The 24,140-nt window shown below is 39.9% G+C and overlaps 1 protein-coding gene across 1 annotated transcript in view; it reads right to left on the bottom strand.

Moving 5' to 3' along the window:
* Positions 1–24,140, bottom strand: part of DAAM1 (dishevelled associated activator of morphogenesis 1) — a 188,237-nt gene that overhangs the window by 133,001 nt on the left and 31,096 nt on the right. Inside the window, exon 2 of the mRNA XM_049770535.1 lies at positions 9,809–9,911. The gene's annotated coding sequence lies outside the window, so the exon portion shown is untranslated. The remainder of the gene's footprint in view (positions 1–9,808; positions 9,912–24,140) is intronic.

Below are 24,140 nucleotides of genomic sequence, written 5' to 3'. Positions count from 1 at the left end.
AGAAAGAGAAGAAAGAAAGAAAGAAAGAAAAGAAAGAAAGAAAAAAGAAAGAGAAAGAGAAGAAAAGAAAGAAAGAAAGAAAGAAAGAAAGAAAGAAAGAAAGAAAGAAAGAAAGAAAGAAAGAAAAGAAAGAAGAAAGAAAGAAAGAAAGAGGGAGAAAGAAAGAGGGAGGGAGGGAGGGGGAGGGGAGGGAGGGAGGGAGGGAAGGAAGGAAGGAAGGAAGGAAGGAAGGAAGGAAGGAAGGACGGAAGGAAGGAAGGAAGGAAGGAAGGAAGGAAGGAAGGAAGGAAGGAAGGAAGGAAGGAAGGAAGGAAGGAAGGAAAAATAATAACATAAAAATTTCTGTTCAGGTATATGAATATGTGTAAAATATCAAAAATAATATCTGACTAGAGTAAACTCTGAGAGGTGTTTTGTTGTTAACATTATCATCTCCTATTATTGCTACTGATTAAAACAATTATGTATTATGATGTTGGACAATTTGCTTCTGTCCTCACGAGTTTGCATTTGACCTATATAGTAAGGAGAACAATGGTTTGAGAAAATATTGTTCAAAGATTTCCGGAGAAAAATGTGGGATAGCTGTGAGTGGGGGTAGGGGGTTGCTAATAAGACTTTAATCCCAAATCTCTGCTCTTGAAGTAGCTCTGTGAGTGAATATGGTTAAGGTTAATTAGTCTGTTTATAGATAAAAAGGTAGAATGAGAATTGTTCATGATTTCTTCTAGAACTAACATTTAATGAAGTGAACCAAAAAATTCATTGCAGAGGCACAAATGTCCAGCCTTTACTAGAGCAATTTTCATCTTATAGCATCAAAGCATTATACAGAAACAGCTAATTTTGAGGAAAGCAAAAAGGACAATCTACGATGTAGGAACAGTAGAGGAAATAATCTCTAGAGAGATTTACTAGTATAAAATTCTGCACACCACTCCCAAACCTAAAACCAAAGCTACCTAATTTATTCCTCAAAAAATGGGAAAAGGAAATGGGAAGGAAAAATAGGAAGAAAACAGCTGTTTCTTTGTTCTTTTTTGTTTCTACCTTTTCCTAGTATAGAAAGTTGATCTTTGAAAAGTTAAATATCTTTAGCGGGATCAGGTAGCTTTTCTATCTATTCGTTTAATTGACAACATCAAAACATAACTCTTTTCTGTGTACAATTCTCTAACGGAAAGGAAGGTGGTAGTCTATTGCTACACACAGTTCCTTATGCCTAAGGAAAAGAATATATAGTTAACTTCGTCTACTCATAGTTTATCAATTGTGATGCATGCTAATATCAACAACTCCAAATACAGAAGTTCTCATAAAATTAATTGATACAAATATAACAAAATACAAATGACTTTAGCCAAGTCTCTTTTTTTTTTGTTTTGTTTTGGTTTGGTTTTTGGGCCACACCCATTTGATGCTCAGGGGTTACTCCTGGCTATGTGTTCAGAAATCACTACTGGCTTGGGGGGGACCATATGGGACACCGGGGGATCGAACCGCAGTCCGTCCAACACTACATTTGCAAGGCAGACACCTTACCTCTAGCGCCACCTTCCTGGCCCCTTTAGCCAAGTCTCTAAACTTTTTCTATGTTGGTAAATATTCAACAAAAAGGTCTAAAAGACGAACTAAAGTTCTAGGAGATTCTATGGCTGATCTTCCAGAAATAATTATGAAACATATCCTAAAGTTCTCCCATCATTTTTCAGAGAACAAGCCATAGATATTTACATAATTTTATAAGCTAAGAAACTTGATTAACTAATTGGAGAGAGCATGTTGCATAGCATTAGCCTTAAAAAAATCTTTTTCTGGGGCCGGAGAGATAGCATGGAGGTAGGGCGTTTGCCTTGCATGCAGAAGGACAGTGGTTTGAATCCCGGCATCCCATATGGTCCCTCCAGCCTGCCAGGAGTGATTTCTGAGTGTAGAGCCAGGAGTGACCCCTGAGTGCTGCTGGGTGTGACCCAAAACAAAACAAAAAATCTTTTTCTGCATCTATACTCAAAATACTTTAATTTCAGGCAGTTCCAAAACAACCTGAATCTCTTTTTTTTTTTTTTTTTTTTTTTTGGTTTTTGGGCCACAGCCGTTTGACGCTCAGGGGTTACTCCTAGCTATGCGCTCAGAAATCGCCCCTGGCTTGGGGGGACCATATGGGACACCGGGGGATCGAACCGTGGTCCATCCTACGCTAGCGCTTGCAAGGCAGACACCTTACCTCTAGCGCCACCTTCCCGGCCCCAACAACCTGAATTTCAACAAGAACCTCAACTTGAAGGCTGAAGTGAGTACAGAGGGGAGGGCATTTGCCTTGCATGTGGCCAACCTGGCTTTGATTCCCCCAGCATCCTATATGGTTCCCTGAGGACCTCCAGGAATAATTCCTGAGTGCAGAGGCAGAAATAACCCCTGAGCGCGACTAGCTGTGGCCCAAAAACAAACCATCAAGAAAAGAACCTCAACAAAAGAACTCTGGCTTGAAGGTAAATACACTGAAGGTATCCTTGAATCATGCATATGTAAACATGTTCATATGACATACATATGGTAGCTGTGATCATGCCCTCTAACAGAACTCTTTTACCTATTTGTCCGCTATTCACAACTTTGGGAGTTACTTCAACAGACCCTTCATGTGACTGTAATGACATGTAATGCTTCATGTCAATCAAGTGGCCCTGCCCCTCCATTCAAGAGACGGTGCATAGCATTGGCTTGGTCAATGTACTCTGTGACCTGTGCGGTATCTAATCTAGAGATAAACACAAGTCACAGAGAAGACCCAGGATTGAAAGGATTGCTGGCTCTCTGCTGGAATCCAAGATATAAGGGCATATCTACCTGAAGTTTACAATGGTTGCCTGAGAATACAGATGGTACAAAAGGGAGGGGAAGATGAAGTTTTTGTGATAACATTACATTTCTAGATCTAACTATGCTTCAAGTTAAAATATTATTTAATGTTGGGGGCCAAAGAGATAGCACAGCAGATGGGATGATTGCCTTGCACACGACCGACTTGGGTTCGATACCCTGGCATCCTATATGGTCCCTGAGCCAGCCAGGAGTAATTCCTTAGTAGAGCCAGGAGTAACCCCTGAGCACTGCAAGGTGTGGCCCAAAACAAAACAAAAATTATTTAATGTTCTCATTGCATGATTCAATAAACTTTAAGCCCTTCAGGCCAATTTTAGTGTGTTTGCTATTCCCTAAAGAATCTGATTTATGCTTCACTTGATTAATTTTAATGGAAAACTAACATTTACTAGTTGATCCTATGTCAGAAACCATATGGAGCATACTATTTATCATCTAAACGGATTTTTATATTCATGGTTGGAAGCAGATATCATAGTCTTATAATAAAATGATACCAAAAGATTAAGTAAAATTGAGTTCCAAGCAGTTGTCCTAGGAGAACTAGGAGAAATAAACAGGTTTTAAACCCTACCTGTCCTATCCCAGAGCCCATTCTCTTTCTATATATTTTATATCCTCAAATCATAAACTAGCATTTTCAAGATAGTGCATTATTTTCATAAAAATACACCCAAATTATGAAGCCATAAATCCAAATCCAAACATTTGCTATAAACACCAGCCTCATTTTTTAAGAAGGATCAAGATTTTGCTATTCAGAAATTATTAAGAATAATAGTACATATTTTCACTAAGGAATTGATATTTATTTGGGCAAAATATTTTACCAAATTGACTTTCCAGAAATATTAAATAAGCCTGTGGGTTGGAGAGAGACAGTGACTTATTCCATAAAGCTCAAAATAACTTAAGTTTTGGAATCAATAGGACAAAATGGCCATATTTTCTAGGAATGAGAAAGTCATCAATGCTAAGAAGAGAATGTTCAGAAAACACTACCCACCTAGCACTACTGTTTAAAAAAAAAGCTCCACAGTCCATAATTCTAGCCTTTTATAACTTCTATCCCAACCAACTGTGACAGGGAAGGAATATTAACAAGTGGGTGGGGGAATTGCCTAAAACAAAGCAAACATTTGAGAAAAGCATCAAGAATCTGAAAATTTGACCACAGAACGTGTATAAGGGTCACCGGTAAAGGTATCAAATGAGTAAAAGGAGATGAGGAAACTAGAATAGGAAGAGTACACAGTGTGTCTAGGATGTAGAGTTCTTTCATTTCATTTCATTCACTCATTCATTTCATTTACTACATTGCTGTTTTTCCACGTAAGAAAACAACTAGGGATGGTAATAAGGAAATTTAGTTTAATTGGTACATACTATCTTATTTTGCACTTTGAGTGGAACAGGTAGCTTATGAAGGCCCTATTTGAGCAAGAGTCAACTGCCTTCCTGATCACAAATTAGATTACTTGTGTTATTTAACCACAAACACAAAAATCTAAGAGCTCAAACTATAGAGTGTCATTCTCCTTCGTAACATGTAATAGTATATTCCCTTTGTAGAGTCATGTATAGTTTCTAAATACTAATGCGTGTAACATATCATATGATTTTCCCCAGTGATCCAGAAAAGAGAGAAAGCACAGCAGTCAGATATTGGTTTCATTTTTACTTTGCTGAGTAGAAACTATCTTTGAGCACTGAGTGACTTCCACAAGGTCAAACCATTCCTATGCAGCAAAGTAGGGACTGAATTAAAGCCACTCCTTTGCCAATATTCTACATGGTCAACCTGCTGATCCTACCATCATCTAACAGAGTAGCCCAAGGCTCTTTCATTGAAGGCTTTAACACAAAGAAACATCATTTAAATTATGTGTGAAAAAGTTAATTATTATGTAGCATCAACACATTAATATTAGAAAGCAGATGATTCTGCCAGGAGATGTCTACTGCAGGAATAAAAGAGATACACAAATCTAAACAACTTTTTCACTCTTTCATTAATATAAATAGCAAATAAGCAATTTCTTAAAGATGAAGAATTTGTCACATGTCAAAGATTCAATAACTATATAATTCAATAACTATGTATCAGATAAATCTGTGTGATAAGGTTGGAAAAAATAAGAGAAGCCATAATTAGTTCTCTTGTTAAGAGAAGAGACACAGAGGGGCCCGGAGAGATAGCACAGCGGTGTTTGCCTTGCAAGCAGGTGATCCAGGACCAAAGGTGGTTGGTTTGAATCCCGGTGTCCCATATGGTCCCCCGTGCCTGCCAGGAGCTATTTCTGAGCAGACAGCCAGGAGTAACCCCTGAGCACCGCCAGGTGTGGCCCAAAAACGAAAAAAAAAAAAAAAAAGGTAGCGACACAGTAGAAATTCATAAGCCTAACAAAATACAAAACATTCAATACAATTTAATCAAATGATGTTACACGCATAAGTATTTAGAAACTATAAATGCTCTACAAAGGGAATATACTATTACATGTTATGAAGAAGGATGACACTCTATAAGAAATTAAGCTTTGTAAGTGTTCAGGTTACATGCAATTATAATAACTTTAGATTTAAAAAAAAGATAAAATAAGAATGGGGTACAAAGTTATCCCTGTGGAGAAAGATCCTTGGAAACTCTACATTTGGACTATGACAGTATCGAGGTAAGGACAGGGTCGCTGGACTCCCTAGAAAATTCTCTCTCATTCACAGATCAAAAAGACATCTCATAAACAACTGATGATAAGCATCCAAGACACTCATATTACCAGGTTAAGAAGACTGTTTCTCTCTAGTCTTATATCCATTTGTGGAAAGATCTCAATGTGAAGAATAAAGACCCCAGGAGCCTGAGAGATGGTGCAGTGGATAAGGTGCTAACTTTGGATGTGTACACGGCTCCCACCATGAATGAGCTCTGAGCACAGGCCAGAAGTGGGCCTTGAGCACAAGTGGATGGGCTCCCAATGAGAATATACCACTCATCAAAATGATTATTACATTCTCACAAGTTATTCTAAACAAACTGTTCAGTGTTCAAGTTAGTACTATATCACTTATAAAAATATTGCAACTTGGATGAGATATCTGGGAATCACCCAAGTTTTTACTTCAAACAACACTGGATTTTCTAAATATATTAAATTAAAAGTAATCTCATGATCAGAGTGATAGGGCACTTGCTTTTCAGATGGCTGACCCAGGTTCGATCCCCAGCATCCTCTATGGTCCCTTGAGCCCACCAGGTTTGATACCTAAGCACAGAGTGAGGAGTAACCCCTGAGCACCACCAGGTATATGGCCCAAAAAACAAACAAAAATAGCAATCATAAATTATGAAAGAGTTGAGTGATATTTCTTTTACAGATACAGAAGGAATATTGAATAACTTACTCAAGGTGGTATACTAATCGAAATATCTAAGAAGTAAATACAACTTAATGACTTTTTCTAAACCACTAAATATGGTAACTGAGAAATCTTAATATCAAAACATTACATAAGGGTATTTAACCACAATTTAAAAAAAACAATATGAATATTTTTTATGATGTCACTTCAAATACTGCTTGAAATGTTATCAAAAATTTTCCCATCTAATTCTACTTGCTCAAGAAAATGAATCCATTTTTGCATTTTTCCTTAACTCTTCATTAAATTAAAAGAAGGGGGGGGACAACTCCTGAGGCAAACTGAGCACCATCCTATTTATGCATCTGTGATACGGTAAAGAACAGAAAGTGCTAGTTCTGAGGTGTAGGACACTTGCTTTGTCTGAAGTTTGATCTTCTACACCTTATCTGGTCTCTGAGCACCATCAGTGCACAAGAGCCAAGAGTGAGCCTTGAGCACCAGGGGAGGTGTGATCCAACCAGAATAGATAGATTGTAAGAGTTGGTTCCGAGACTTCCAACAGACCAGTTGGTTCCTACATCTGAGAACAATATGGTAAGAACAAAGTCCAAGAACTAACAGTTTTCTTGGATTCATATAAATTGGGACATGTGGCAATGTCTTACTAGAAGCATCTCATTACAAACAATAGGACCTGCATCAGTTCAGGCAAAACATTTTATCAAGTCAAGTCTTTAAGAATTATCGACTGCGGGCCCGGAGAGATAGCACAGCGGCGTTTGCCTTGCAAGCAGCCGATCCAGGACCTAAGGTGGTTGGTTCGAATCCCGGTGTCCCATATGGTCCCCGTGCCTGCCAGGAGCTATTTCTGAGCAGACAGCCAGGAGTAACCCCTGAACAATGCCGGGTGTGGCCCAAAAACCAAAAAAAAAAAAAAAAAGAGGTAACCTCAGTTGTTCTTCCTTCAGAAATGCATAAAGTATTCTATTATTTCAAAGGACAAATGTAGCATTGCTTTCCTTAAAAAAAAAATCTTCCTGGGCCCGGAGAGATAGCACAGCGGCGTTTGCCTTGCAAGCAGCCCGATTCAGGACCTAAGGTGGTTGGTTCGAATCCCGGTGTCCCATATGGTCCCCCGTGCCTGCCAGAAGCTATTTCTGAGCAGACAGCCAGGAGTAACCCCTGAGCAACGCTGGGTGTGACCCAAAAACAAAACAAAACAAAAAAAGCAAAAAAACATCCTAAACAATTTGTTTAGGGGCTACACCTGGCTGTGGTGCTAGAAATGGAACCAGTGCAAAGCAAATGCCTTAATTTCTTTACTATCTCTCTGGTCCCTCTACATAGACACCCAGCAGCGCTCAGGGGTACTCCTGGCTCTATGCTCAGAAATCACTCCTGGCAGGATCACATCCACTGTCATTTTCACAGTTAAGAGGGGTCGACTGTTTTCTGAGTAACTGCCATGGAGATATTTTTGGCCCCTAAATCTATATTTACTATGTAGTCCCTCACCAAAGAAGTTTGCCAACCCTATTCTACATTAAGTACATGAAACGAGAGAACAGAAAGATATTATAGTGGGTACGGTGTCTGTTTTACACATTGGTTACCTGGGTTTGGTCTTTGGAATCTCATATGGACCCTTGAGCATTGTGAGGAGTGATTCCTGATGCAGAATCAGGAAAATGCCCTAAGCATCATCAAGTGTGGCCCCCACCCCCCAAAAAGTACATAAACTGAGAAAGTTGGGAGATGTTTTTACAACTACATACATGAGAAATAAATCAATCTTTAATAAGCATATATTGATTACCTTTAGGGACTGAAGAAATCTTAACTAACCATTAAGAAGCCAGAAAGACAAGGTCCCATCTTCACGGAAGTTATTATCTAGCCTGAGGAGACAAACATAGCTTCTCTAATTTCAGAGGTAAAACAGGATATTTAGAGAGAGTCATTAAGGATTCTAGAGGGGTAATGATTTTCTAAGATGCAGACTCATGAATATGACAGCTGGGAAGATGCCATTTAAATTAATATTTAAACGATGAGAAGAAGCCAGTTATGTAAAAGTCTACAGAAAGAAGAAAGCACAGTTAAGGTTTGGGTGGGGGGAAATGCTAGGTCTGCTCCAGAGATAAAAAGGCAACTCTGAACCAAAAACATAGTCAACAAGAGGAAGAGGCTCAAGGCAAAGTCAAGGGATCAAGAAAGGACCACAGTGTCTGAGCAGAATCATAATACTAGCAATTTTCCACTTTTGATGGAAAATACCCAATGCTTTGTATACATATCAGCTCAAGAAACTATTAAAACTATTAATTACGGGGCTGGAGCGATAGAACAGCGGGTAGGGCGCTTGCCTTGCACGCGCTCGACCTGAGTTCGGTCACCGGCATCCCACATGGCCCCCCGTGCATGCCAGGAAGGCGTCCTGAGCAAAGCTAGGAAGAGCCCCTGAGCATAGCCAGGTGTGGTTAAAAAAAGACAAAAAAAAAAAACAAAAACTATTAATTACACCACCAACACCAACCCCTCCCCCACACACAAAAAAGAATTTGACCAACAATTACCGTTGGCAAGGATGTGCGAAAAATTGAACCCTCACTCACTGTTGTTGAGAATATCAATGAATTCAGCCTTTTTTGGAAGTCAGTATGTTCATTACTCAATGGCCTTGCAATTGAGCTTCCATGGGACCCATCAATCCTACTTTTTGGAATTTACCCCAGGGGTCCAAAAGCACTATCCAGAAAAGACATTTACACTCTCTTATAGCACTTACTCACTAATAGCCAAAATTTGAAAAAACAACCCAAAGGCCCAAGAACAGATGACTGGGTAAAGAAACCCTGGTACGTAGACATAATAGACTATTACTTGGCAGTACAAAAGATAAAAGTCAAGTAATCTGCTGTTATCTGGATGGATCTTGGGGAGGGCCACGTGAATGAAGTTAGTCAGAGGAAAACAGACACTAAATGATCTCTCTCATTTGTGCTATATAAAAAAACTTTGTAAGGGAATAACAAAGTCCAAAAGGCAGGACACACAGAGCAGAACAGTTCCTTAGTAGGAAGCCTGCCACTAGATTGGAGTGGGTGGTGGTGGTTGTAAATTAGGGAGAGGGTAGGGGAAAGACTAGAACAATGGTGGAGAAAACTGCTGCTTTCTAAAGGCAGGCTGGGAGACTGAAGGACATCTAGGGGCTTTGGTGTAGGAAAGGAGACAATGGTAAGGAATTAATGTTGGTATATCAAAGCTTGAAATATTTTTGGGGGGGGAGCCTCTCTCAGCAGTGCTCAGGAGTTACTCCTAGCTCTGTGCTCAGAATCACCTCAGGCAGACTTGGGGATCAAACCCGGGTTTGTTCTGTGTCAGCTGCATGCAAGGCAAATACCCTACCACTGTGCTATCATTCTGGCATAAGCTTGAAACTTAATACCAAATTACTTTGTACCTCTGTAACTCCCACTGATTAAAAAAAAAAAAAATCCCAGAAAAGAAGGTCTCGCTAATAAGGGTAGTGAAACATTTTCTTAAGCACCTAGAATACCTATTCAGTGAAATGAGCCATCTCCTTACCAGCTGTATTATGCTCTACTTGAAGTTTTCAAAGCAGTTGGCTAGTTGAACGAAAAGCAGTGGACTTCAAATGCCTAGGAAGAAGAGCATAACGACTTTTTGGCATTTAACATCCCCAAGTTAAATGGAGGATATGTTCAGAGCATAGAAATTACAATACACCAGTGAACAGTCACCAAGTTAGTCTCCTTCATTAATGCCTTTTCGCCTCTACTTTTTTTACCAGACAATTCATGAGTCTTAAAAGGCAAATTCCCATTTTAAGATCCCAGAAGAGGAGGAAGTAAAGGCATTGAGAAGAAAGGTCACGTTCTGCTGGTATAGGAAAATGCAATACTTCAAAGATATTCAAAAGTATGAGTTGTTTTACTAAGACTTGACAATGCACAGATCTACATAAAACCTTCCTTGCAGTGAACACTATGAGAATGGGTGTGGGAATTTATTACCGGGCTGATAAAATATAAAAGAACAATGATGAGAAAATATGAAGTATAGCTCTCCAAACACTAGCAATACAGTGCACAAACTGCTAAAATAAATTGACTTGTATTCGGTTTCCTCCCTTGAGGAGTAGGGATAATATAATGCTGACCCTTAGAACTGATGGACAGTAAATGCTCAATTTAGCACCAAATGTACTAATCATTCAGCCTGCTTTCCCTCACTAAAACATCTTTAAACCCTGAGGCATGTACTATTGTGCCTATAGGTTTGCCGTTAGCTAGAAACACAAGTTTCAGGGCATTCAATAATTTGACTTACATAAGAGGCAGGACCCAGTCTCAAAGTTCACTGACTTCAAAGTCTATGCTCCTATATGCATGTTGCATATTGCTGGTTCCACAGCATGTTTCTTGGACCTATTTAATGTTGGCAGTAGCTAATGATGTTTACAAAACACTTGCCACATCCAATCCTAGTGGATTGTCTCATCAAATTCCAGCCACTAGTCTAGATGTGACTTTTACTCTTGGCATTGATCTATAGAAAAAAATCGGAGGCTCAAAGGTTAGGTTACTGCCCAAGGCTACACTGCCAATAAATGGTACAGTTGAGATTTGAATCCTGTCATCTGGCTCTGGATCCAAACTTAATCTTTAAACAGTCATCTAAAAAGATAATGTATTAGGGCTGGAGAGACTGTATAGGGAGGAGGGAGTTCGCCTCGCATGGAGCCAACTCAGGTTCAATCCCTGACATCCCATACAGTACCCCAAGTCCTCAAAGAGAGATTCCTGAGTGCAGAGCCAGGAGTGACCCTTGAGCACCATGTATGTGCTCCTCAACACCCCCAAAATATTCTGAAGTGTAATTGTATTGATTACAAGGAGCTGAATATTCTAGCCAATGAAGAATTCTCTTTTTTGTTTGGTTTTAGTTTTGGGGCCACACCTGGTGATGCTCTGGAGTGCTCAGAAATCGCTCCTGGCTTGGGGGACCATACGGGACAACAGGGAATGAACCATGGTCCATTCTAGTTCAGCATGTGCAAGGCAATTGCCCTACCGCTTGCATGACTGCTCCAGCCCCCAATGAAGAATTTTCTATCTCAAGATAGAGATTGTAATGTTCCTCCCTTATCCTTTTTCCAACACCAACTTAGGAGTCAATGGTTATTTTTCATCATAATTATTTATGCACTTATTTCCTAATAGAAGTAGGAAGAAACTAAATTATTGGGCTCACACACACACACACACACACACATATATATATATATATATATATATATATATATATATATATATATATATATATATATATATATATCCTAAGTAGGAAAGAAACAAGACAGTGTGCCACATCTCCACTGGCCCCCAAGTGGAAACAAGAAGAATGTATATTCTTGTACATAATACACAAAATGAGTGATGATTTATGATCAAATTTAACTCTAAAATGTCTTAATGTCTCTGCACTGAAAGCATCAAAATATGTAGATAAGAGTATTGTTAATTCTGATAATAGGATGGCAGGAGTTCCATGTGTGACAGAAAAATGGCACCAAAGTCACATGCTTTGGAAGTCTTGATTAGTTTTACCTTGCAATAAAAAGAAATATAAGCACAGAGGAAGCGTGTTGCCATTCAGGACACTAATTGCACCCTACATGGGAGAATCAGTTTGTAAAAAGGAATTCTAACCCCCCATGGCCCATACTCCATCTCCATCTCCACCACCACCAACAACAACCATTGTGCTTAGCTGCAGTGCTTACTTCTAATTACACTACATTATACCAATAAGATTTCTAGTTCTTATTGCAATCTGACAAACTAGAAATCTGCCAGTCACCTTTTAGAACTCATTTGTAAGGGAGTCATAAGAGGTCCAGATACCTGCCTGCTTCACAGAGAAATTGTGAAGTTTTCACATGATTTGTCCCATTTCCATCACAGCTGAACTTCCATTTGCAAAGCAGTTTAAACCAATAAACTGACAATGCCGATTTTGGAAAACTGTATGGTTGTTTTCATTAACTCAAACATACTACTATTAAAATTGGGTGGGAAGTTTGCTTGCTTGGCATTCAACCCAACACACTATTTATAGGAAAAACAGCCATGGCCACCCATCAGGATGGAAAATACCATGCAGAGCTATGGGCTTCATGAAGAGCTCGGAGCTTGCTGAAAACAGGCACTGGCCCACACTGTAAGGCTGGATTTCAACCAATAAATTTATCAAGTAAATTTTATACTATTTTATATGTTCTTATTAGAACTAAAAAAGCCCCACCGTTAACCACAAGTGGAGGAATCTTTTTACTACATTTATTTTAAAATTAAGAGCAAAATGAAGTGACAAAAATGTCAATGTGAATCTTCTTTTTAGTTTTATTTACATGTTTTCTTACCTTCGATTTTTAATTTCCTCTAAGAGCCATGTGAAGTTTCTAAATCTAACTCAAAAACAAAAAAACAAACCAAAAAACCCCCCAAGAACAATAAAAAATAATGGCTGACACACTGGCATCAGGAAAATTGCAATGAAAGCCAGGAGTGTTTTTGGTAAACATACTAAACAAATAGCCTTCAAAATTGGTATGTCAGATCTGGCAAGATGGCAGGCATATCAAGTAAATTTCAAGTGATGTGTTCCAGATCAGCCCACTAAGTCCTTCTTAGTTTCAGTACTTATTGGCTAACCATAGCTACAAATATTCACAGTCAAACCTCTTTTTGAAAAAATATATCAGACTTCTCTAACATTTCCTAAATGCAAGATAATTTTTAAAACCAATGCAATACTAATAGAACTTGGATATAGACGAGGGGGAAATGAGAGAGCATATATTCTAGCAATGAGCTGCCACTGTTAAGTAGGAAAAATGAATTACTTGAAACAAAAGGGATGCCTAAAACAAATAACTTTTGGATCTACATTCTGGGGTGATGGAAGTGCAGAGAAGACAGGAAGACAAGGAAGACAGGATTTACTCAGAGTAGAGAAGGACTTGTACTGTGCACTGAATGTGCTGTGTCCAGGTGGCTCTGGATCAGAAGAATAAGGAAAAGCCATCAAGCACAACACATATAAACATGACCCTGGCCTTAGGGGAAAGATTCTGAGTAATGAAGCCCAAATATAGGAATGCATTCTAAAAATAACCCTTCTGCTTCTACAGAGGTATTTTCCTTTTAGTTTTTGTTGGAAAAGTATGTATGAGAGAAGACAAAAAAGTTTTAGTCAAGTGAATTTCCAGATATCATCAAAGTTAAGTGATGGTCTGAACCATTTTTAACCAACAGTAAGAATGTAATTTCCCCTTTATTTAACTCACTCTTATAAGTGGATGGTAGGTAGGGGAAGTAAGGGGGGAATTCTGTTTCTAAGTTCCAGGAAAAGCTGATATTATCTCTGGGTAAAATATCTTACTATCTATCTTATATCATGGGAAACCATTAGATCCTTGAAACTATGGCAGTGAGAACCACTGAAATCGTTACTTTTTCTTTCCATACAAATATTAACAAATTTGGTTATATTTTCATGCCACATATTTAAAAGATTTCATTATTGCCTAGTAGGGTATCTTTTTCCTCCACACAAGATTAAATATCTTTTTAAAGTGTTCAGAAAATCACAACTTGTGGAACAAAATGCCATAATTCGGGCCAGAGCAATAGTACAGTGGTAGGGCATTTGCCTTGTATGTGGCCGAATTCAATCCCTGGCATCCCATATAGTCCCCCAAACCTGCCAGGAGTGATTTCAGAGAGCCACGGGGCATGGCCCAAAAACAAACACAACCAAAAAAAAAAAAAAAAAAAAAGCCGTAATTCTAGCATTTCTTAAAATTATATGTAAGATATTTATAATCTTTGTAGTCCCTCCAACTGAGAAACGGTTCTACAATGGCAAATTAAAAAAATAAAGCAGTCTTTTTCCTACCATTATGCATAAGTATATATCTAATCTAGGGGTTGAAGTAAGATTACAGTGGGTAGAGCACTTCATATTATATCCAGCCAACCTAGATTTGATCCTAGGCATCCAATATGGTTATCTGAGCCCACTAGAAGTGATTCCTTAGCACAGAGCCAGGAAAAAACCTCGAGCACTGCCAGATGTAGCCCCAAAACAAAACAAAATTAAAAATTATATATCTACCATGTTAATCCAAAAGAGAAATAATGAAAGAGAACATGGCATAAAGAAACAGTCTTGCCCCCACCCCATTCTCTCAGTACAAGACAGATACAGTTTGATAATGGTGAGGCTTGGAGATAGCCTACCTTCCAACCATCCAGACTTTGGAGAAAGGAGCACCACACCCACTGATTAGTCTTGGGTATGCATATGGGTGCCCAGAAGGGATAATGTTCCAAGTAAACAGGATCTCAATCTGTTCTCAACTAGAGTCAAGAATAAATTCTCCCACTAAAATGTCAACAGTTCCTCCTAGTAATACTTACTGGCTGCAGGTCATATCTGGCACACTAAAAAGTGGACAAGTATGAGTTACTTTCAGAATCAACAGAATCCTTTTATCTGCTTACTTTATGTAGCATAGAAGATGAGTACAGAAATGCTAGGTATTGGGGCAAATTAAAGTTACAAATCACAATTCTAATATCTGGATATCCCAAACAAGTCTTTTAGGACCTTCAATAAACACAGATCCTGCAATATCACAGTCAACTGCCTGGATTCAGAGAGCAAGAAGGGGATGGACACAAGAGCCTTTCCCTCCTCTCTCTTGCAAGTTCACTTTCAGGAGTGAGGTACAGAAGGAAGGAAATCAAAGGCATACCACACCTTTCCTGCTTACATGAAACCCAGTTCTACACAGTGGTTCACTTTCTGAAAGCGCCAACAGTTTGCACGGGAGAGAATCAAGAGCTAATATTAGAACAGAAGAGAAATACTTTACAGATATCATCTATAATCATTACTTTGACTTTCCTTTCATGGAAAAACAATATTTCTTTTTAAAATGGTGGTTAGTTGTTCCACTGTAAGGTAAAGAGAGCTCGTCTGGACTTCAATTAAAATCCTATGTGCCACATAGCCCCACCACCATCAACACCACCAAGTAAAAATATAAAAATGAAGACAAACAGAAAGGAATTTTCTTGTGACTGACTGCTTCTATTCCCATGCTGAGTAACATGGGAAGCAGGAAGAAAATCTGGCAGAGGAAGCAAAGTCAGAAATGTAGAAAGGCAGAAACCATGACTTTGTGACCCACACTGAGCCTGTGTTAGCTTATATTCTCACATTGTGCCCTTTACATATCACAGAAGTGCTATTGAATATAAGTGCTTATTTCCAGTTCTGAGGAAAGAATACTTGCATTATGTTTTGAGGACAGATGCCTCCCAACCCAGAGGTAATTCTTCTTTATTTGATCTTCCATAACTTTGTTTTTCTTCTTCATAAAAGAGAAAGTGAGATTCTAACCTATTCTGGAAGATAACTGCACAGAAGCAGGTCACCCTACCTCTCTAATTTAAGAGATCTGAGAATCAAGCAAATAAAATATTGACATTGTTTTCGTCTACCAAGAAAACTGATTTTTACATTCTCAATCCCTGCACTCTTAGTGCAATAACCTATCTTCCCAATCCTGCCCCAAAATGTGGTAATGCGGGGCCGGGCGGTGGCGCTGGAGGTAAGGTGCCTGCCTTGCCTGCGCTAGCCCAGGATGGACCGCGGTTCGATCCCCCGGCGTCCCATATGGTCCCCCAAGAAGCCAGGAGCAACTTCTGAGCGCATAGCCAGGAGTAACCCCTGAGCGTCACAGGGTGTGGCCCAAAAACCAAAAAAAAAAAAAAAAAAAAATGTGGTAATGCAGTAGAACAATCCACATGGCCTTTCTCCCTGGAATCCTAAATCTGCAGGTCACTTGTGCTTTCCCTCCAAGTAAAATGGCTAACCTACATTCCCCTGGTAATTGGTGGGGATTGGAGGATAGGAGAAGGATGATGGCTTCAACTATTAGAAAAATTCTCTCGGGCCGAGCGGTGGCGCTAGAGGTAAGGTGCCTGCCTTGCCTGCGCTAGCCTTGGATGGACCTCGGTTCGATCCCCCGGTTTCCCATATGGTCCCCCAAGCCAGGAGCAACTTCTGAGCGAATAGCCAGGAGTAACCCCTGAGTGTCACCGGGTGTGGCCCAAAAACCAAAAAAAAAAAAAAAAAAAAAAAACAGAAAGAAAAATTCTCTCATCTAGTATATGTGTCAACTAAAAGAAAAATGAAAAAACAGCCCCTTTGTGGCTTCTAGGGCCTTTCTCTGCTATCATCAGTCCAGAGAAAGCACACCAAAGTGGACACCAAAAGACTTTGTATAGCTAAGAATTGGAATCAACCAAGATGTCCAACAATAGACAAGTGGATCGTGAAGATGTGGTACATATATGCATATACACATAGCTGAAGGAATGATGCAGTCATGCAATTGGCTGTAACATGGATAGAACTGGAATGTTATGTTAAATAAAGTAAGCCAGAGGAAGGATAAACACAGAACAGTAACACTTACAACAGGGGTCTCAAACTCAATTTACTTGGGGGCTGCAGGAGGCAAAGTTGGGGTGAGGTAGGGCCGCATAAGGGATTTCGCTTACCGAATATTCTCAATAAAAAAATCGCATTAGTAAGAAAAAAATTGCAAAAAAATTCGTATTAAACATTTGCATACCCCGAATGTTTAATGCGATTTTTTTCTTACTAATGCGATTTTTATTGCGATTATTCGGTAAGCAAATAATCGTGAATACTGCGATATTTGAAGGCCAGCCACGGGCCAAAAAATGTCCGGAGGGCCGCAAACGGCCCGCGGGCCGTGAGTTTGAGACCCCTGACTTACAATGTGGTATTTAGAATAACTGCATGAAGAAATGCAATGGTTTAAATGAAAATTGTCTAGAACTCTCCAGGTCCCACAGTATAGTGAGGAGAAGGAAAGAAATTAAGTGGAGGAGAAACACAAACATAAAAGCATAGGGGTCAGGGGCCAAGAGGTCTCAGGTGTACTGGTGGTGCTAAGAAACAGCAGAACTAAATACCTAAGCCAGAATAAATAATAATGAAATCATGAGACATGAATTTTAACCATCAAAACTTAAAATGGGCCTGTGACACCAGCAGACAAGGGGACAAAGGGTGGTAATATAGGATGCACTCTGAGAACATTGGTGGAGGGATTGGTCCTGAAAGACTGTATGTCTGAAACCCAACTATGAAGAACTTTGTAAATCACAATAGTTCCAATGAAAAATGTTTTAAAAAGAGGTGGAAAATGGGGCCAGAGAGATAGCACAGTGGTAGGATGTTTGCCTTGCATGCAGTAGACCCAGGACGAACCCAAGTTCGATGCCCATATTGTCCCCAGTGCCTGCTAGAAGCAACTTCTGAGTGCACAACCAGGGGTAACCCCTGAACATTGCTGGGTGTGGCCCAAAAATTTTTTTAAAAAAAGGTGGAAAATATAAACTTAGTATTTTATAATCTAAAAAATAAAGGACTTTGTATACAAATCAGCTCACATCCCCACTACAAAGTTAAATGTTCCAGGGATCATCCAATGGGCCCACAGTAATGAAAATGTCCACAATGCCGTTCTCAAGCTATTTGAAAATAAAAAGACATCAAGTTAACCACTAAATATTTAAAGAAATTATCAGAGATCTAAAATACAGTGTGAACATGCTTTCCATTGAATTCAATGCCATAATGCCCGAGTTTCTTGACACCCGAGTAAGAGTTTGTCTGTGATCAAATGCTTAAAAGACAGACAATACTTTCCATTGTATTTCAGATTTCAGTGATGAACAATAGATGCCATTCTGGAAAATCTGTGTTTTCAATACAAGTAGTTATGACCACAGTTGGCAGTTTGGCCAAAAAACAATAAATGGCTATTATCCAGACAAGATAAATGTATGCATTCAGAGTGAGATGTTGGAACACAACTAAGAACAAATAAAGACATGGCTAGATACAAAATCACATTCCTCTGAGTGGGCACCCAAAGAATACTAGAAAGACAGGATCCTGGGAGCAAGAATCCTGAGTAAATAGAGGCTGAATGACTTGGAGCACATGACTGCCAAGTTCTTATTCAAACCAAATACTACGTGTTATGTGCTTGAGAAGATGAAATACTGGCACTGTGTAAGTCTTGAATAGATGTAAAGATCCAAATCTGGAGAACAGAAATTCCAATTTTCTAGACTTTAACCTTCGTTTTACTCCTGGGAGAGAGTATTTACAGTTGTCTACATAAAAATTTACTGTGAGCTAAAAAAAAAAGTGTCAAGATTATCAGCAGGTGTGAACTGTAGCAAAATAATGAAAGATGCAAATGGTCTTTCATGAAAAAGAAAATGCAAAAGCTACTTCTTAAATTGCCAAGATTTAAGGACAAGATTCAGGACACTCCCCATAGCATGCTCAGGGACTCTTGAAGGGGTTATGTCAACTCGTAAACTGCTAGAGTACGTTTTTCCGTCCTAAGGTAAAATTATTATTATTAATAATAATAATATTAATATTATTTTGGGTTTTGAGCCATGCCCCTTGATGCTCAGGAGTTACTCCTGGCTCTATGCTCAGAAATCCCTCCTGGCTTGGGGAACCATATGGGGCACCAGGGATCAAACCAGGTTCGTCCTGGATCAGCCGCATGCAAGGCAAGCGCCCTACCACTGTGCTATCACTCTGGCCCTAGTTAAAATTTAAAAAACATCACCTAAAAGGTTTCTGAAGATAGGCTGGTGGTGGTAGTATTAAATTCATCTTAACAGGGGCCAGAGAGATAGCATGGAGGTAAGGCGTTTGTCTTGCATACAGAAGGTCGGTAGTTCAAATCTCGGCAACCCATATGGTCCCCCGAGCCTGCCAGAAGAGATTTCTGAGCAGAGAGCCAGGAGAAACCCCTGAGTGCTGCCGGGTATGACCCCCCCCAAAAAAAAATTTCATCTTAACATCACATGCATGATCTAAATTTGGATAGGAAATTTTATGCAGACATCATCACTGCCAAATGCCAAAATCAGAAAGAAATCAGTTATATGTATATTCCCAAACCATTAAAAATTACTTGTTGGGCCAGGGAGGTGGCACTAGAGGTAAGGTGTCTGCCTTGCCAGCGCTAGCCAAGGAAGGTCCGCGGTTCGATTCCCCGGTGTCCCATATGGTCCCCGCAAGCCAGGGGCAATTTCTGAGCGCTTAGCCAGGAGTAACCCCTGAGCATCAAATGGGTGTGGCCCGAAAAAACAAACAAACAAAATTACTTGTTAATAGAAATGATAGAATGCTCATATTGATTAATTAAGGCCTTTCAGCTCATTGCCACGCCTTGGTCCATTTACAGGAAAATTCCTACAACACTAACCAAGTCCCACAAAAGCATTACTTAGTAAGCTGGAAATTATATTGGAGGGATGGAAAAGGGCGAAAATTATAAATACTTCTGTTGATAAATGAGTAACTGTGAATTCACATTCCAATAGTGGTAAGGATAATTAACATGTATGCAATATTTTTAAAATCTCAAAAAATAACTCAAAAAGCATACGTTTACCAAAATGAAACCCAGTACCCCAAAAGACAAGACCTGAATAAGGTAAAATTTTACAGATTAAAAAACAGGCCAGAGATTTTCATTGAATCATGGTTTAAAAATATATATATGGGGCCGGCGAGGTGGCGCTAGAGGTAAGGTGTCTGCCTTGCCAGCGCTAGCCAAGGAAGGACCGCGGTTTGATCCCCCGGCGTCCCATATGGTCCCCCCAAGCCAGGGGCAAATTCTGAGCACTTAGCCAGCAGTAACCCCTGAGCATCAAACAGGTATGGCCCCAAAAACTAAAAAAAAAAAAAAAAAAAAAAAAAAATCACGAAAAAAAAAAGTGTGTGTGTGTGTGTGTGTGTGTGTGTGTGTGTGTGTTTCTCTGTCTGTCTGTGACTAATTTTAAATTGATTTTTACCATTTTGTTGCAATTTTGCCCTTTTTGGACCTTCTAGATCAGGAAAAAGTCTACATTCAAAGTTTCTATAACTATGGCTATAATATATCTTGCCCCCTCCAGGACAGCATCCTAAAACAAACAACACGTTGCTAAGGAGCACCTCAAATGTGACTATGTAACTGAGGAACTGAATTTTTGGGGTTTTTTTTTTTTTTGTTTTTGGGCCACACCCAGCAATGCTCAGGGGTTACTCCTGGCTGTCTGCTCAGAAATAGCTCCTGGCAGGCACGGGGGACCCTATGGGACACTGGGATTCGAACCAACCACCTTTGGTCCTGGATTGGCTGCTTGCAAGGCAAACACCGCTGTGCTATCTCTCTGGGCCCGGAACTGAATTTTTTTGTTGTTTTATTGTTGGGGCCACACCCAACAGTGCTCAGGGGTTCCTCCTGGCTCTGCCCTCAGAAATTGCTCGGGTAGACTCAGGGAACCATATGGGATATTAGAGATCTAACTCAGGTCTGTCCCGAGTCAGTCACTTGCAAGGCAAATGCCCTACCGCTGTACTATCACTCGGACTCATGAATTTTTACTTAATTTTAATTACTTACATTTTTAGTAGCTACAAGTGACTAGTTACTTCCCTATTGGAAAGAACATGTTTAATTTAAAAGAATCAAATCATAGGCTTTTACTTTGAATTCTAATTACACATCACATTAGTACAATCAGAAGTCCACTAAAAGCAAAAGTCACCAAAGAAAGAGTTATGGCAGACAAGTTGTAATGCAAAAAAATCCATTCACAGTATTTAGGTTGCATGAAGGTATATGGCTGATTACAGTCATACATGCTTAAATAAACTTTACCACCTTGAAATCAGGCACAAGAAATGGTCTTAAAGTTTAGGGGCCGGAGAGACAGCACAGTGGCGTTTGCCTTGCAAGCAGCCGATCCCAGGACCTAAAGTGGTCAGTTCAAATCCCGGTGTCCCATGTATCCCCCGTGTCTGCCAGGAGTGATTTCTGAGCAAATAGCCAGGAGTAACCCCTGTGTGCCACCAGGTATGCCCCCCCCCCAAAAAAAAAAAAGTCTAGTAGGCTACAATTTGGCTTTCTGAGATCACTATCAGGGGTCCTCAAACTTTTTAAACAGGGGGCCAGTTCACTGTCCCTCAGACCATTGGAGGGTCTGACTATAGTAAAAACAAAACTTATGAACGAATTCTTATGCATACTGCATATATCTTATTTTGCAATGAAGAAACAAAACAGATACAAATACAGTATGTGGCCCACGGGCCATAGTTTGAGGACCACTGCATAGATAGTAATAAATAGGCCCAAATACTGGGACCAAGTGATGTAACCCAGAGATAAAGGACAGCATTTGTGAGACCCTGGTGGATTTTTTTTATTTGTTTGTTTCTTTGGGTCACACATGGCACCACTCAGGGGTTACTCCTGGCTCTGCGTTCAGTAATCTTGGCAGGGAAGGGGGATCATATGGAATGCTGGGATTTGAAATACCACCCGTTCTGGATCTGCTGCATGCAAGGCAAATGCCTTACCACTGTGGTATCTCTTCGGCCCCTGACCCTGGTTTTAATCCCTGGCATTCTCTCTCTCTCTCTCTCTCTCTCTCTCTCTCTCTCTCTCTCTCTCTCTCTCTCTCTCACTCTCTCTCTCTCTCACTCTCACTCTCTTCTCTCTCTCTCTCCTCTCTCTCCTCTCTCTCCTCTCTCTCTTCTCTCTCTCTTCTCTCTCTCCTCTCTTCTCTCTCTCTCTCTCTCTCTCTCTCTCTCTCTCTCTCTCTCTCTCTCCTCCCCCCTTCATTTTAATGCTTGATGGAAAGAACACAAGACAATGAATACAGACTATGGCCTGACATCAGTAATTTTCATTTCTTTGGATTTTTATATTGTGTGCTCAAGGAATCACACTTGGCTGTACTCAGGGATCATTCCTGGGACTGCTCGGGAGCTTGTATGGGACTCTGGGGATTGAACCCAAGTCTACTGAAAGCAAGACAAGAATCTTTTCTGCTGTACCATCTTTCCAGGCCCAAGATTAGCAAATCTAAAAGGAGCAAAGGATAGAAATATGGGGTCCACTCCTACCTAATTAAAGCATTTCAGGGAGACTTCAAGAAGTCAGTGGTAGTCTGACTAGGAAGCACTGAAAGAGTTCTTTCAAACAGGGCAAAGGAGATCCTAAGGAGAAACTCACTTCTTGACCCTACATATGAGTAAGGAGTCCCACTACAGGGACAAGTGAGAAGCTTACTCTGGGTTTTGAAGATGTTTGGGAAGTCTGAGGGAATCTACCCTTGCAAGTTGTGCTATGCAAAAAGAGCATCAAGTTGCAGACTGGAGTGATAGTACAATGGGTAGGGTATTTGCTTTGCACATGAATGATCTGGGTAATATCCCCAGAATCACATATGGCCCCCTGAGCACTGCCAGGAGTTATCCTTAAGTATAGAGCCAAGAGTAAGCCCAAGCACTAATGGGTATGCCCCTTCCCCCAATTTTTTTTAAAGTTCTTTGCAAGAAAACAATTGTGAAAAAAGGCAGTTACAGAGGCTGGCAGTCTATGCCACATAGTGTGGTTTTAGTCAGGTAATTACCTGACTAAGTAAAACCCAAAAGTATGCACTGATGGTCAGGACTTACAGGAGGAGGAGGATCCTAGTAGTGGGATTTATCATCTCTGTGCAGCAGAAACTTAACGTTTCTTGGTGTTCCGTCTCTGCCTATTTCCCAGCTCTCATGTGAGCAGACTCCATAAGCCCTGCTGCACAGGGCAAAGGAGCAGGGAGATTGCCTTCGGCAAGAATACTGGAGAATTTCCAGGACCTCAGGCCTTGCTTGTTTACTGGCCGGGCAGGCTATGAAAGGCCTTTTTTCTCCTCAGCACAGATAGAGCAAAGACAGCACTGCTGCCTAGTGCAGGTTTTTCACAAACCTGGAATGTTTCAACCTGCAGTCAACAGCCTGCCAGTCGCCGCAAGCCAGCTGACCAGCATCCGGTCACCATTTCTTCCCAAACACAGACCAAGCAAATCTTGATTTAGCTCTTAGGCTACTCTCCGGTGGCGAAGAGCGCATTATTAGAAGCACAGAATGATTTTAGGGAAACCATTCTGGGCATAAACCAAGAAGAATACATTCCCCTGAAACTACTCAGAACTCAGGGGTCTTTTATGTTTATTTGAACCTTCCATGTCTAGCTGAGGAAAAAAACATGCTTCTTTTTTTTTTTTTCTCCTTGGGGAAAATAAAAGCAGAAAACTAAAATTCCTGGTAAAAATCATATCCAGTCAAACAAAGTTTGTAAGCTCACAGCTCACAGAGCTTCTCGGAGCCTATCTGAAAACAACTTCTTTGCTTTTCACTTATTTCATTTCCTCAGATTCAACAGCTAGCCCCTACAGCCACCAGACAAGAGAAAACATTTTTGTAAACATACGGTGTTCGAAATGCACTGGGACTTCAGTTGAAAGGTAGAGAAACTGGAATGCTTAATCATCCATTTATTATGGGTGGGAATTAAAAATGATGCAGCCACTTTGGGAAACAGTTTGGCAGCATTCCAAAATGCTAACTAAACCTATGATTCTCCTTATGACCCAGCAACTCCATACTTATTTATCTCAGAATTGAAAATATATGTCCACGTAAAAACTTTTACATAAATGTTGATAGCATTATTCACAATAACAAAAAATGGAAACTACCTAGGTGTCTATGACAAAATATGGCATAATTCATAAAATAGCATTCGATAGCAAAAAAATAAGTACTGATCTCTGCTGTGACATGAATAAACCTTTGTTGTTTTTGTTTAGTGGAACAAAAGCGTTTTACTGAAAGAAATTTAG

The sequence above is a fragment of the Suncus etruscus genome, chromosome 3, assembly GCF_024139225.1.
Source record: "Suncus etruscus isolate mSunEtr1 chromosome 3, mSunEtr1.pri.cur, whole genome shotgun sequence".
Taxonomy (NCBI): domain Eukaryota; kingdom Metazoa; phylum Chordata; class Mammalia; order Eulipotyphla; family Soricidae; genus Suncus; species Suncus etruscus.
This window is presented reverse-complemented; position numbering and strand designations above follow the sequence as displayed.